The sequence below is a fragment of the Prinia subflava genome, chromosome 2 (genome assembly GCF_021018805.1).
Source record: "Prinia subflava isolate CZ2003 ecotype Zambia chromosome 2, Cam_Psub_1.2, whole genome shotgun sequence".
In the NCBI taxonomy this organism is placed as follows: Eukaryota; Metazoa; Chordata; class Aves; order Passeriformes; family Cisticolidae; genus Prinia; species Prinia subflava.
Window position 1 is genome coordinate 42,413,737 of NC_086248.1, and position 10,059 is coordinate 42,423,795.

Consider the following 10,059-nt stretch of genomic DNA (forward strand, 5'->3'; position numbering starts at 1 on the left):
TGTATAGATCAAAATAACTAGAACAAAAAGCTCTGAAACATATCTCTTAAATTGCATGTTAAAGGTCTGACATGGGGAAACTATTGCATATCTTCGGGTGGTCTGCAAAAGCACATCAAATCTAGAGGTAGGAATTCCCTATGTGTTTAAAATATATTAGATACTGCATAAAGTCTCTGAAGATATGCCCAACCAGCCGTGTGCTTGGACCCTCCAAAGCATTCAAGAAACCCCTAGGACATTTTCTAAATCAATACTTTTCTCTGAAAGAGTAAGACATAATTCAAACATTGTGTAACTTTTAGATATCTTTTTATCTAAGTTCAAGAGTACCAATTAGGCGTATTCCAGATAGTTCTTTTCATGGTCTAGCAAAACATCTGAGGATACAACTTTCCTGCACTGGGCACTTTTACTCCCTATGCACAGGTATAATACTGAAAAATAAGTGAAAATGACCGCTGTCATAAAACAAGAAAGAAACAGATTGAACACCACCAGTCATTTGGGCTGTCATATTAGGAATGTGCTGTTTTGATTTCAACCAGCCCTAATTTTATATCTGTTCTTTGGCGCTGTAATACTATTTCTTTCTCTCTCATTTAATTTCATTGGCCACAGTATTACTTTTTGTATTCCAAAGACACCTATTTCTAGCGATTTTTACGGATCGTAATGAGTTTACATGGAAATGTTTTGGTAGTGAGAGGTCTACACACCTAGATTCTGTGGGAAAAAAACCCTCTGTGCAACAGCATTTGCAGCTGGAGAAGAGAAGAATCAGAACATGCGAGAGAAATAGCTCTGCAGACCAAGATCAGTGAAGACAGAGGCAGAGGAGGTGATCCAGGTGCTGGAGAAGAGACTGCCCTGCAGCCTGTGGTGAAGACCACAGTGAGATCAGTTATGCCCCTGCAGCCCATGGAGGTCCAGGGGGAGCAGAGATCCACCTCCAGCCTGTGGAGGAACCCTCACCAGAAGAAGTAGATGATCAAAGAGGACTGTAGCCCTCTGGGAAACCTGTGCTGCAGCAGTCTTCTGGAAGGATCTGTTTACCCATGGAAGGAGTGGGTCACCTAATTTTCTTATAATACTAACCCTCCTGTAATGTTACAGAATGCTGGAAAGACTTAAAAACCACTTTCTTACCAAAGCCAGAGAATATTAAACATCTCATTCATATGTCTCCATACTGAATTATAATATTATGTTCAAGAATTTCACAGAACATTAGCAAATTTTGGTAGAATTTCATAAAATATTTGTCTGGTTTTATTTGAATAAGTTCTGTTTTCTGGAATATTAATACAGAGTTAATTACTCCTATAGGCCATAGCAAGTCTTGTATCCAGGAATTGTCTTTAAACAGTGCAGAAACTCAAAGAAATTAAAGCATTTTCTTACAGACCTCTTGAATTCTGTGAGTGCCAGCTGAGTCATTTAGTCAGCCCCATAGTAAACACTGTAATCATAGATTTGGGCCACTTAAAGCTTTTAATATCAGAACACAATTCCCTCAGCCCTGCAATCTTAAGTTCATGCTTACACCCTTACAGCTGTATAGAACCTAATAAGCTTCTTCTAGTCTCAAGATCTCTTTGTATTTTTCTGTATAGCTAAACCTGAGAATAAGTAGGACCACCTACATAACAAGGTGGAAAAAGATGACAAAATAACCAATGCTGTCATTTAATATGTTTCAGAGTACCGCTTGTCTCTGCCTACAAGTTTGAGGAAAAGTGGCATCAATAGTTTGACATCTGCAAAATGTTTAAAGAATTTAAAATAAACAGCAGAGGAAAATCTTTCCTTATCACCTTTCACTTACATTCATACATTTTTTCATAAGAGTATATATGATGCAGATACATTTTAGTGGGCACTAAATATCAGTTAGAAAAAAAAATATTTAAGTTTGTATCATTCCTGAAGTAGAGCATAATTTTTTTTACACCTTTTGCAGGTTATTTTTATATATATATATCCCCAGAGGAAATGTTGTATGTACGTAGTTTATTTCATCAAAAAAAGGTGGCTGCATTAGTTTTCCAGTAACTGTTGAATAGGTATGTCTAACAGATCCAGAAATAAATAGGATAAATTTTTACATTACAAATGACCATATTGCAAATCTACAATGTATATATAAACCAAACTACCTTATACTAGCCCCTTTAATCTCAAGTATTAAAATTTAATTGATTTACAGTTGATTTACAAAGGAGAAGAAATAGCTGCAAAGAGAAGAGTAAATATTGATTAAACATTGTAGGCGCCACTGAAAGATGAACTTGTTCCAGCAAGTTGAAACTCATGGAAACATATGTGGCTTCATTTGTTTACTACATGCAGATCTACTGTATTGCTTGTGTGTGTGTGTGTGTGTGTGTGTGTGTGTGTGTGTCACTTTGCTGAGACCTGGAGCTGAGGGGGCATCTGATATCACCTGTTTCTGTGTACGTGGGTGAGAAGGAATTAAGCTGCCTGTTAGAGGGGGAGCATCTGGCATCATCTGCAAAGAGGCGAGCTCAAGCTGTTGGAACCATCTGTGGAGAGGAGAGAGATGCACAGAGAGAGATGCAAGCTTCAGAGATGGGCATGAAGTACCAAAACTGAAAAGCTGTGTTCTTAAATAGAAAACCTGCTCCAAGTAAGTTCTTAACTATAGATAAATTTTGGATGCTGATAGAAAGAGAGGGTGAAGATTCCTTAGTGACAGAGATATCCATTTCTGCAGGACATCTACATCTACACAGGTGTTCTGTATGGGGAACCTCAGAAGTCCTCAGAGGTCCATGTTTTGCAACAGGAAAAGCCTTCTGACTTTTATTTTTGAGGTGAAAATGCAGAAATGCCAATCATCAACATCCATTTCCAAGTCTCATTCGACCTCCCAGCCTCTGAAATTGGTACTGCTGAGTTCCTTATGTATCCCTGTAAAGAAGGAAAATTTGCCTCCTCTTTCTTAGCCATATTTAAACTTATCTCTCTCAAACAAATCTAAAATATTTCTAGGTAGGTTTACACACATCACTGTGGTGTTCATTGCCTCAAAGAGCTAACACTAATCCTCCTTATTGGAGCTCTCATTTTAAGCCAGTCCTTGTTACTTTTAAAACCTCCAAGGATTATTCCCACCTCATCTGCAGTTGTGTATACACATTGAGGGTGAAGATTTCCACTGCCATGCTGGTTGGAATCCCGGCTTCTCATTGCCTGTTTGTTGCATTTTTCACACAAAATATGTCATTTTTTCCTGTTGCAGCTTCTGTGTGGAAACAACTTTCAAAAATCCTCACTTCTACTTTAAATCCTTCCTTCAAGCTTGTCTTTGTGACAGTGATAGAAACCACTTGTCAGTGATTAGCCAGCTGGTGTGACCACTGCTTATTGCACTGGTTACAGCTGTCTTACTGCTATTTCTCTGTTTCCTCTCCATCTGTCTTATCCACCTGCTGTCTCTCATTTCAAACTTAAATTTAAGCTCCCTGGACAAAAACTCTCAATTTGTGATGCTTGTTCAGTGCCTATCACAGTGTGTCCTTAGCTATAGAGTCTCCTTCCATAGAAACTAATATGTGATAAGCTGTCTGAGAAAAAGGGACGATGCAGATTCCGCATCCCAGGATGGATTTACACCATCTGTTCACTGATATGGAAACCTGAGCAAGTTTAAACACTGCTAGTTGTCTTGGCAAATTACCTGGGAAGTAAGATGAAATAGCACATTTTTAGTTCCCGACTGTCATGACTGGACCCTAGCAAAGCCTGAATGGGGTGTCTTTATACAGCAGTGGAAAAGATAAATTTGGGAATATACCTGTAGAAAGAAGGACAAAACCTATATTACAGGTTGCTGTAGGTTGTGCTATATGTGGCACACATACTCGGGAAAATGCATGTTATTGTGCACAATATTGTGCACAATAATGAGGTGCTTACCCCATGTTTTCACTGTAATGCCGTTTTCTTTTCACCTGGCCATAGAACAGACTGAGGAATAACCAGAGTATCTCAAAGAATAGAAAGTGAAAACAGTGAAGTTGTTTCAGTTTCACCACTCCAAACTTTTCTTCTGATATTTTGTGCCAGTGGACAATTTTAGAGATACTTAAGGGGTTTAATTCAATTACAGGGGTTTTTTTTTCAAAATTGTATTATTGTCTTTTTTATTATTATTACTACTAGTACTCCTACTAGTTTTACTACTCCTACTACTCCTATTACTACGACTAATGTTATCCTAATATCAAAACAGATCAATAATTTCTATTTATTGTAGAATCACATAAACCTATGTGTATGATTGGGAAGGCACCTGTGAGAAAAACCTGTGTGATACTGGGAAAAACTAACTGTATAAGATTAAATTTCTCATTGCCTAAAAGCAAATTTGTGTGCTCAAATTTAGAGAAATTCCATTTACTTGTTCATAAGTCTGCACCTCTGTAAGAATGAAGATGTCATGCTTTAAAGCATTATTCAAGTCCTTGGTCCTTGTTTTGGACATCTACAGTTTGCATATAAAAGATGTAGGCTGGAATAGGGCTGTGAATTTGAGGTACAAAACCTAAACTATCAAAAGTCTCTGCACAGATTGTCTTATCCCACTTTATGGTGGTCTGCCAAAACTTAAGTTTATTTATTTATATTGAAAATTCCTGTCGTGGTTGCGGGGGAGGTGAATTTTTCCAGGGGGATGTGGGCAGTCCAATCAGTAATTAGCTTTTCTGCTGGCACCTGGATTGGTCACTCGGAGGTTTAGACACGCCTCTGAGGACACAAAGAGTTAAAAGCAGGAGTCTGAGGGGCTCGGCCTCTTTTCGGATCCTGGTTTCAGCAGAGGGATGTGTCAGGCCTCCTTCCCCTGCCCGGCCACGAGGCTGGGTGGGGGAGGGGAAACACGTGGTCGGCTCAGGTAAGCCGGAGCCCCGGGGGGGGAGAAGAGAGTGGACAGGACTGGAACTGAGCTGCCCCGTCCAGGATGGAGGGGTGGAAAACTGTGGAAGTGCCTTCTGTGTGTGCTCACCCCCCTCTACCCCCAAACTCCGGGAGAAGGTGCTCAGCCACGTGGGAGTTGCGGAGCCTGGGAGTGCCTCCGCCTGCACCCTGCTGAGAAGAAACTGTTAACCCTTGCTTGGCAGAAAGAAACTTTTCTTAGACATTGATTCTCATGACTGGTGGTTTCGGAGAGAGGGAAGCGGCCTGGGACCGAGATGATAAAGCATGATTGGAAGGAACCCGATGGAAGAATGAGAGGAGTAGCCTTCTGAGCTGGACTTTTTCTTGCATAATGTCAGCCATGGACTGAACTTAAGTCTCTTTTGAACATAAACTGCATTTTGGGTGGATGCAGCTGCCCTGCTTTTGCTACAGTGACTGGCACTTGAAGAGTGGAGCGAGCAGAGAAAAGAGGGGGAGGGTGAGGTGGCACCCTCTGCCCTCAGGGCAGACCTGCTCCTGGAACCCCGGCCCCTGGGTAAAAAGGGGGAGAGCTCGGCATGCAGCATCCTTAAAAAGCCCTGTATGTAGTTTTGGCCTATGAGACAGCGGTGAGAGCGCTGGACATAGGAAAAAGAGAGAGTCACCCTGGCAGACTTCTCCGGGCAGTGCCACGGGTGGCATGGGAACACATAAGGAGTAGACCTGTGTGTTCTGGAGAACAGTCTGTGGTGCAAGAGAGACTCCTCTCTCCCTTGCTGAACTGAAGATTGGTTTGTGTTTTTTTGAGTGGTGATTGTTTGATCTAAAACCCAAAGGTTTGGTCTGTGAAGAGTAATGTGTGGGGGATGGAAACTGGGAGAAGAGAAAAAATGTCCTGGGAAGTTTTTATTTCTGTCTCTGTGTGTGTTTAAGAGTTTTTTCTGTCGCTGTTCTTATGTAATGTAATAAAGTTTTGATGTTTTTTTGTTTTCAAGATTTAAGCCTGCTCTGCTCTGTTCCTGATCACATCCTACAGGAGTTGTTAGAGAAAAAACATATATTCATGGGTGCATTAACATCTGGCCAGTGCCAACCCATGACAATTCCCCATATTATTTCCTTCGTGTATCTTATTAAATTTCAGATATGTGTAATACAATAGTGACAGGTCTAGCAGAGCTATAATGAATGAATGGAAACTCATGGAACATTATTATTAAGGTTTAAAATAGTATTTTATCTGCTTTTATTCCTGGTTTCTATGTTATCTCTTCTGAACTGATAACATTATTTAGATAGTGCTAGAAAGAAAGATAAAGTAAGAATCCACTCCTGAAGTTTGCATAAATATCAGTGAAAAGTAATCAGATCAGACAGCACACAAAAACAATAGAACAGCTGAAAATTCATGCAACCAACCAAGCACCAATCTGCCTCTCCCCACTAAAGACCACCCAGGACAAAAGTTTCAGAAATTCTCGGCTTATGGCTATGAACATTTCCTGGCATCTGTTCCCAGGAGCACTTTCTGAACATGAATGTATCCTGGCAGCACCCAAGTTCCCTTCCTTGCTTTCCTCCTCCTCCTTTCATTCCCTTCTCCCTTTTTCCTTGGCTTCCATGCAAAAAAATCAGACACCACAAACTGAAGTGAAGGAGTGAAGTGGTCCAAGAGATCCCCTGACATGGCTGATTAGGAAACTGCAACCCTCAAGCACTCCACAGTTTGCCCCAGCAGGTATCAGTAAATTGGTGCACTGGGGATTAAATAAGGACAGTTTAACAGGTAAAGAAAAGGCATACATGGAAGCAAAGAAAAAGAAAGGATTCATTCACCACTTGCCATGGGCAGGGAGATGTTCAGCCATCTCCTGAAAAGGAGGGCTCTATCTTTTCTACCTGGGACTTGGGATGACAAATATCATCACTCTGAGTGTCCCCTCCTTCCTTGCTTTTTCCCAGCATTATGTGCTGAGCATGACACCATATGGCATGGGAGATCTGTTGGGCTAATTGGGCTCAGCTGTCCCAGTTTTGTCCTGTCCCAATTCCTTGTGCATTCCCAGCCCCACTGTTGGTGAGATGGAATGACTCCGTGCAAGCACTGCTCATTAAGAGTGAAAACATCCCTGTGTTACCAACACTGGAAGGAAGGAAGGAAGGAGGGAAGGAAGGAAGGAAGGAAGGGAGGGAGGGAGGGAGGGAGGGAGGGAGGGACTTTTAGGTTCGATATTAGGAAGGAAATCTTTGAGTGTGGTGAGACACTGGAACAGGTTGCTCAGGCAAGTTTTGGAAGCCCCATCCCTTGAAGTGTTGAAGCCCTGCACAGTCTCATCGAGTGGAAGGTGTCCCTGTCCATGGCAATAGGGTTGCAACTAGATGATGTCTGAGGTTCCTTCCAACCCAAGCCATCCTATGACTATTCTACTCTATTTCAGTATTAAAGTATTAATTATTTAAGGCTATTAATTATTTAATACTATCTAGATTTAAAGGTTTAGACCAATTCTTGCCAAAACAAGTTTTTTGGGGTTTGGGCTTTGTGTTAGCTTGAAATTTCATAATATTGATGATTTTACTAGCAAAAAATTTGTTGGTCTTAGATACTTTTCAATTTAGATACCATAACAAATCTGAACATGTCAGCCAAAGTGAAGTTTCTCTCTGTCTGCTTCCCTTATGTCTTTTAAGAAAGTAGGCATCCCTTTCTGACATTTAAGGATACTGGCACAGAAAGTTAATTTCTGCTAAACTGGCAGGGAATTTGAGCCAGGACTATAATTACATAAATTAAATTTGCATAAACCTCAAAAATAAAACACATTATTTTTCCATCAATTTAAGCACATATTTTAAATACCTAAAATTTTCAGGTTCACAGTATTTTACCTGTGCCCCATGGGTGAGAAAACTAATACTTATCTCCAACAGTCAAGTTTGAATTTAATTAATTATGGCTGTTAACTTGTATGATTGCTACCTTTACTCAGATAGTGGCCAGAACTCTATGATAACCACCACTATCACCCAGAATGCAGAAGCCAAGCAGTGACAGGCAATTACAGCTACTTTAATTTCTGTAATTGTTCATATTTCTTCTTTTACACTAGTGCAGCCTCCTATTGTTAATGTCCTTAATAAGCAAGATGATTAAAAAACCTGTAGTGTCACTGATTAATCTACACTTTTTCATTACTTTCCACCAATGTTTGTTTTCTGTATGTTCTGCACCAACACAACTTCTCTTTTAATTTTTTAAGCAATTACAGAAAAATACCTCTAATTTAGTAATGTCTCTGAGAGATCTGTGATTCTGATTTGGGGCTATTTCAAAGTAATTAATTTGTTAAATTAATGTAGGTGGAAAACACTAAATCTACTGGTATTTCTCCTGGTGATTGTAAACCTATTGTGTGGTACATTAAATAAATATAGGCTACATTGATCCAGGAGATTTTAGTTTTCAGGAATCTAATCTTTGAAAGAAATAGTCTGGCTTTGGGGTTCCCATGAGCTATTTTTCTGTGTGGATACAGTCAATGGCTTCAGTAAGCAGAGCAGATTTCATGGGGTTTACAAAATTCAGAAAGCTCCTTCTAGTTTTTCCTTGTTAACAAAACCAAGAACCAGAACACAGTACTTTCATTCCTGGTTGCTCTGCCAGTATCTCCATCCAGGGTCTCTCACAAAACACTGTAGCAGAAGTCTATTTTTAGTTTTGAGATGGAAATAAATAAACAGCTGAGCCTTTCTTTTAGTGGGCAGTTCATTATATGATTTATTAATAGATCAGTATAAAAACTTTACAATGGTCAAAAAGAATGTTTGCTATTCTCCAAGGACATTTCAACTGTGATATCAAAAATGATGGGTGAAAGAGTCCATTGTCTGGTTTCATTGATGCTTTCTTTCCAGATATACAGTGTTTAGAAATATAATTCATGTTTCAGTAATTTGTAATGTTGAAATAAATACCTGCAAGCCTTCCCTATTTTGTGTATGTACAGAAATAAGAAATAAGTAATGCATGTGATTTGTTGGTTTGGGGGTTGGGGGGGTGGGGTGTTTGTTTTCTTTGTTTGTGAGGGTTTGTTTGTTTTGTTTTGTTTTTCTTCATATTTGTATTTGTAATATTTTTCAATCAGGTCTACCCTCCAGTCCCTTTCCCCATGAAAAAAAGAAAACACACCAAAAAAAACCCCACAAAACCAAAAAACACCAAAAGAAGAACACTGAAAAACATTAAGATTATTCAATGAAGTTTCTTTCTGAAACTGTGAAATTTCAAATCATTTATATATTTATGTCATTGCAACCACTGCCTTTTTTAGTTTCTTAACTTTATATAATATACTTCGTACTTTACCATCACAGAATTTTCTATTTTTTTATAATAGTCTACATTTTCATTCTTATTTTTATTCAGTTACTTCAGCTAAATATTAGGCTACTATTCACCTGTGCTCATGTGCTTATTAAAACCAAACCAATATAAAATCACTGAAATAACTTTTTTGTCTTAGATTAAGACATGTAATATGAAAAATGAATTTCTAACTAAAGAAAGTTAGTCTTCTAAAGAAGACGATCCAATAAAATTTTGATCTATCACTTCTCTGTCTGATTGCCAGAAAGACACCTGGATTTGGTTTTTGTTGTTTTTGTAAAACAGAAAATAAAAAGACAAAAAAAAAAAAAAAAAAAAAAAAAAAAAAAAAAAAAAAAAAAAAAAAAAAAAAAGGGGAGGGAAAAAAGAGAAAAAAAAGAGAGGAAATTAAAAAACATGAATTTCATCTTGATTTGTTCAGTAAATTCATAGATGTTCTTCACTCTACAGTTAACTATAAAAGGATCTTGATCATAAAAGCTTCACTACATACATACAGTTTTAGTTATATAAATTTTGTGGAGAGGATTCCAGGTCCTGGGAAGAAGAGCACGCCTCTAGAGTTCTACCACAGAGTGTAAAATTCAAGAATGGATTCTATGGAGCAGTCATATCCCAAAGATATTCTTTACAAACTGATAGTTTCTACCTCAAATATTGCTCAAGGAATGTGATTTGTCTGACTTGTATTCAGAAGCATGTAGATAATGAGAAGTAAAATACTCATAAAATAAAGCACATAAACAAAA